Raw genomic sequence first — 6,631 nt, 5'->3', positions numbered from 1 at the left:
AATTAATCCACATTTTGGGGGGTTGGAGGGAGACAATATAAAATTGTATTATATAGTGAAGGAAAAATCTTAATTTTAAAGTCACAAACCTGGGCTTGGATTCCAGCTCAGCTACTTGCCAGACTGTAAGCTGTAGTTTCATCAGATCCGAAATGGGCATAATAATAGGGTGGTCAGGCATCGCTCTTCTCCAAAGACAAATTAACTTCACATTTTAGGGGGAGGGCACATTTATATTAAACAATTACTTGTTTTATCTGAAATCCAAATTTAACTGGGCATTCTTTAATGTGTTTGCTATATCTGATGACACTAGATAATAATAATAGCACCTACCTCACAGATGTACCGTGGAAACTAAATCAAACGCTGTACGAAATCCCCATCACAGCATCCCTTGTAAGGAAGTGGAAGCACAGCTGACGTTACTTTATTTTCACTGGCCTCTGCCAACGTCACCTGAAAGGTGAGGCTTATCTGGAGCCCATCAGCACAGAACAATGCCAATAGTGACAGGTTTTGACTCCAGACCAGGGAAAATCTTTCTAATGGGTTTCTTCAGGCAACACGTTAGAGCCTTGAAGAGCAGAATCCAGAAGAAGAGGGGTACCTGGACGGGAGCCTCAGGTAGGTCCCCAACAACCCTGAGATGCTGAACTGGTATTTCCGAGCTGATTTTCTCATGATATGATCTCACCTTTAACTGGAACATAGTCAACAGGAGAAAAAAGCAAACAAAATATAACCAGAGACATTGAAGTTAAGAACAATCTAACAATAGCCGGGGGGGGGAGAGGGGAGGGGATGGTGGGGAGAGAGGATTACAGGAACTACTATAAAGGACACATGGACAAAACCAAGGGGGAGGGTGGAGGTGGGGGAGGGAGGTGGGATTGGCTGGGGTGGGGTGGAGGGAAGGGGAGAAAAGGCATACAACTGTAATTGAATAACAATATTTTTTTTTAAAAGAAGCAATAGAACTGCTTAGGAGGAGACAGAAGAGAAATCAGGAATGTGGTGATGCGCGAACCCCCGAGAATAAGAGCGGTTTGTCTAACACTTACGCCATGGTTCTTGGCGAATATCAGGGGTGGAATTCAGTAGTAGATTTCACCCTTCACATTACTCAGTTGCTGTTCTGTGACCCACCTCATCAAAGGCACCTTCACGCTCTGCGAGGTATGAAGCTTATACAATTATGGGAGCTCTCTAAGAAAAAGAATGCAGATTCACACATACAAAATTAGGCATGACAGTGAATATTACTTAGAATGTGAAAATAGATCATGACAAATTCATGGAGCGCTGGGGAATTAGGTACCTTTCTTCTGAGATCTCTTCCGGTGATTTACCAGAAATGCTGACTAGCAACTTTTCTGATTGTAACACGACTCCTCCCTGCACCTGGAATGTGCTACACTCCGAGCTACTCAGGCATCACAGGGCCCTTGCAAGTGAGGGGGCCTGTAGCTTACACTTTTTTGCTTTCATGGCATAGCTTCTCTGGCACCTAACTAAATACTTGTACAGCTATACTTATTACACGACAATACTGTAAGAGTGTTCGTGGACAGCTAAAAAAATGCGGAGTATTCTAATAATGCCACCATTTTAACCCACCATCTGATTCCTTGTTCCATATTCCTTTTTCAGTCTGTTCTCCTATGTGCATAATTTATGCACTTAAAATCATAGTACGGCCACACTTAACATGCTGGCATTTCTGCAGTGTGCTTCGTGTCTCACTCAACGTGATCTTTCAAGGCTGCAGAGTAATGCACTTTCCTAGCATTGCTAAAAAGTCGTATTGCACAAATGAGGATTTTGAAGGTGGAAACAGAATTTTAGCCCGACTATGGAGAATTTCAACCTCCATTTTTTTTTTTTTTTTTTAAGAAGAGAGACCTTAGCAGCATTGTAATCCACAGGGGGGGAAAAAAAATCAGTCAAACCAATTATGAGGTATGGGTAGATGAAGAAACTATCAGCAGGGTTGATTTCCACTTTTCAACTAATTTCTTCAGTGAAGCAATTGAAAATCCAGTGTGAATGACCCCTCACATAGGGTCACTGAATAGAATAAATAGAGATTGCCACATGACTGAATACTACAGTGAACATTTCTTTTTCTTAAGGAGAATTTCCTAACAGAGATTATTCCAACTGGAGTCAAACTGTGTCAATTCTATAGCAATAATTTAATTATGCCAATTAGAATACAAATTATTCCACAAAACACTGTGAGGAGCCCCTCAAACTTCTGAACAAAACATTTCAATAGTGCACTATAGTTTTGCCTTCCTGGGTGGAAATTAGGAGTCGATTATAACAGGATTCATAACTTCATGGAGCAGTTGCTGTGGGTGGACTGGTGTCACTCACTCCCCCTTCCACCCATGGTGACACCTCCTTACCTTTTCCTTTCTCAGCTTCTCAGTGGGGTGCAACAGCCAAAGTGCCCTGTAGAGGGATGACTTTTCAAAACTCCAGTGTAAAAACCTCAGGTGATAAAGATGTGGCAAAAGAATCAAAAGTTCCCATTTTAAATTATTTGAGTGTCATATCAATTGGCAAGGTCAGGTTTGAAACGTTTTTTCTGTGGTTTGGAACAGACTCCACAGCCCATTCAATTCACAAGTAAAAGGTGATTACAGCTCACCACAATTCACTATGGCATATATCAAAATGGGCATAAGCTACCGAAATTATGGCTAAGTCACTTTTAAAATGAGCCCTCATATTAATCGTTATGACTTACCTTATTTTGAGGGTCCTCATATATCAAAGGTTGTTGCAAAGGTCTCCTGGGAGGCTTTAAGTCTGCTGCTCTCATGCTCTCATATTAAGTGTAGGATGGGGGAGCTGAAGGTGTCTGCGTGAGGCTGATCTCTCTCTCTCTTTTAGCTGAAGGTGTCTTGGATTCTATGATATGACAATGTTGAGACATAGGCCCTCTCCATGCCACAACCTGGAACTTCCCCTCAGACTTTTTGGTTTTGGTGTCCTGTCACAAGAAATAAGATTTGGGTGGTAGCCACAAAGAGCTGATTTCATACTCTCCTAAGGTATTAATCTTCCTTCTGCATCTGGGCCTCACCTAATGCCACAGGGATGGGGGTGATCAAAGGGTTTCTGCCTGGCAAAGACAAAAATGTGTACATTTTTTAAAAATGTTATAAAAGCCAACATTTATGTGAACCAAAAACAGGGAATGACATGCTGACCAGCCAACTTTCTCATGGAAGCTTTTGTAAAATGAAATTTTCTTTGCTTCCTATTTTTATGCTGTCTTCTAGTGTCGCTGGCATGGGTAACAATCACACTTGGCGCTCCTGTCATGCTTTTCATCCAAAGATTTCAAAGTGCTCCACAACAGGGTTTCATCCTCACTGCAGGGCAGGGAGGAAGGTCAGCTCTATTATGCCTAGTGAGCAGATGGGACGACGGGAGGTGACGTGACATATATGCATGGCCCTGCAAAGCTGCAGGGGCAGAACCAGGTGAGAGCCCGAGCTTCCTAATTCCTTACTCAGTCTGTTGCTCACTTGTCCAGGCTGATGTGGCCTCTTCTTTGAAGGGCTGATCATTAGGCTCAGCAGGACACATTATGAACAGCTTGTTAAGTGTTTTACTGGAAAGCCACCATGCCAAGGTGACTGACCTCAAGGAGAAACCAGAAGCCTAAATCAAAAGAGGTTCGATTTGTTTTTGAGAACTGCTTTTCACTCTTTAAGAACTTAAACAAATAAGCCTCAAAACTTAGTGCAAATCTCCTAAGTGAAAAACGACTACCAGATTTCAATACTTGAAAATACCAACATATTGGCAAGGAAGGCTAGCAACAAAAATCTTTTGCTCTGCAGTTGGAGATGCAATTAGTACAACCACTCAGAAAAACAATTTAGCAATAGCTTGTAAAATTGAACATGCACAATTAGTTCAACCCAATAATTCTGTTCCCACATGTACACACACAGACACGTACACACCTTCATTAAATGAAATATTTTCCGGGGTGAAAATGAATGAATTATATCTTCACATAAAATATGGATAGATCTCATAAATAGTACTTAATAGAAAAATAAAGACCGAGAAGATGAAATAAAAGATGAATCTATTTTTGTAAAGCTCAAAAATATGAAAACTAAACATATGCTTAGAGGCACAAACATACACAGGGTAACAGTATTTTTCCAAAAAATGCAAGGGAATGATAATGGCAAAAGCAGGGTGGCAACTACATCTTGAGAAAGGCAGAGATCTGAGGTTGGGGGTGTATTAGGGTTCTGCAGAGAAACAAAACCAACGGTGCATATATGGGAAGAGATTTATTACAAGGAATTGGCTCATGTGATTATAGAGGCTGGGAAGTCCTGTGAGCTGCCATTGGCAAGCTGGAGACCCGTGAAAGCCAGCGGTGTGATTCAGTCCAAAGGCCTAAAACCAGGGAGATGATGGTATAGATCCGAGTCCAAGGGCGGGAGAAGTCCAATGTCCCAGCTCAAGTAGGCAGGCAGGATGCAAAAAGGGTGAATTTTTCCTTCCTCTGCCTTTTTATTGTATTCCAGGCCTTTAGCACATTGGATGTGCCCACCCACAGTGAGGAGGGCAATTTACTTTACTGAGGCCACCAATTCAAAGGCTCATTGCATCCAGAAACACCTTCACAGCCACACTCAGAAATATTGTTTAATCTGGGCCACCCCATGGCTCGGTCACGGCGGCACATAAAATTAGCCATCGTGGGGAACACAGGGCGGTTGGTATGCTTTCATTCTTGGGTTGGGTGGTGATTTTGGTTTACCATTTTTTTCTGAAATGACATAGATGTTACACATATTCTTTTCAAATATTACAGAATAATTTTAAGTCTGATGAGCTAAGAGTGACAGAAAATATTTTTAAAGGGAAGTGTAGGCCCCCCCACAGGTTGTGTGTGAGCACGCATGTGCAGTTTAACATGCTGCTTAAAAATCATAAACATCTAAGAGTGTTAAAGGTCAGTATTTTTAAAACATCTATCCAACCATAGATCACAAAAAGTATTTGAAGAAAAAAGTATTTGAAACAAAGTATGACCTTAAACAGTTATTAGAGTTTATAAAGAGTTCAGACAAATTGAGAAGACATTAAGACTCAGTATAAAATCTGGGGAAATATATGAACAAAATTTATAGGAAACAAATGAGAAAGCTATGAAAGAGGTTTCACTTCATAAGTAAACAAAGAAATGCAGATTATTTAGGATTTTTTTTTAACCCACTCTTTTTTTTAAACCGATAACATCAGTGAAGATTGAAAAAGTACCGAGTGCTAGCAGGACTTCACTGGGGCCAGGCATAAATGTCGCTGACGTACACCTTCCAGAAGCGTTGTGTAGATAGGATTCGGTAGCTTTAACTAATCCCATAACTGTTCACCCAATAACGCCCTGGAAACCTTTCCAAAAGAAATCATTAGAAACCCGAAGATGTTCACTGCAACATTATCATTAACAGCGAAAATTAGCCTAAATGCTGAACAACAAGAGAATGGTTAAGTAAAGCATCCTTAATGAAAATTATGCAACCATTAGCAATGGTGTTTTCAAAAAGTATTTATTGAATGGGAGAATGCTCATGCTAAGTGAAAACCAGGATACAGAAGTGTCTGTACTGCACTATTTTAGTTGTAAAATATATGTACACCCACACAGAAAAGCTCGTGGAAAGCATCAAAAGAGATCTCTGCATTATGAGTTCACATGTGGCTTCCAGGTTCTTCTTTTTTCTCTTCCATTGTTTAATAATAAAATATAAATATTTTTGAGCTAATAGAAAGTATCCACCCTAGAGGAGCAGGTGTTTCCTGTAACGTAAACATGCTGGACCATAAAATGTCCATTACAGGGTGATCACTCGCCCGGGTTGCCTGGACCCTCTCAGTTTCAGCAACAAAAGTGTCACATTCTGGAACTACCTCAACCTCAGGAAAAACCAGGACAATTGGTCATCCTACCGTTTGGCCTGGAAAACTCATAGTAGTGGAAGGATCTCCCAACTGTAAGTTGCACCAGTAGTCATGATTGTTCCTTCAGTCTCCCTCCAGAAGTGGCTGTTTCGACCTTGCAGATTTATGAAGATGGTTGTTAAATAAGTCACATCTTAAAGAGCTTGTTGAAAGCAGAGCAGAATGCATACATGCTAAATAGGCTGGTTAAACTACATTATACAAGCTCTGCATGTGTACGCAAATAGGTCAGGAACAAGAAGTACCTCTTGTCTTAGGAAGAGAAGCTCATTTACTTGTCCTTTTGTTCGTGTGTGTGTGAGTGTGTGCTCTGCGCATTCTTTCCTTTTGCAAGAGTGGGAGTGGCAGGTGTATCATGTCACCGGAGGAAAACTGAGCTCTGGGGAACCAGCTTAGAGGCTGAATTGAACTCCCTGGTTAAGGCTGAAGCCCAGTGGAAGAACAGGGATTCAGATTACAACTGCTTTTACCTGTCTTTCTAACACAATCACGACAAATCCCCACCCATGCTCAACCTCCAAGAAGTTTTTCTGCATCTTCGCTTAGGGAAGCATCTTGAAGATACGATGGATATGATAGAATTAGGATACAGTGTGTGCTGAGGGCAATCTCTGTGTCA

General features: G+C 41.1%; 1 long non-coding RNA gene across 1 annotated transcript; it reads right to left on the bottom strand.

Moving 5' to 3' along the window:
* Positions 1-961: 961 nt before the first annotated feature.
* On the bottom strand, positions 962-6,184 carry LOC123478452 (uncharacterized). The gene is made up of 4 exons (XR_006653654.2): positions 6,001-6,184; positions 2,759-3,004; positions 2,415-2,460; positions 962-1,209 (listed from the first exon to the last, which is right to left on the bottom strand). It is a non-coding gene; the product is annotated as an uncharacterized lncRNA (long non-coding RNA).
* Between the last annotated feature and the right edge of the window lie 447 nt (positions 6,185-6,631).

The sequence above is a fragment of the Desmodus rotundus genome, chromosome 2, assembly GCF_022682495.2.
Source record: "Desmodus rotundus isolate HL8 chromosome 2, HLdesRot8A.1, whole genome shotgun sequence".
NCBI classification, from domain to species: Eukaryota; Metazoa; Chordata; class Mammalia; order Chiroptera; family Phyllostomidae; genus Desmodus; species Desmodus rotundus.
This window is presented reverse-complemented; position numbering and strand designations above follow the sequence as displayed.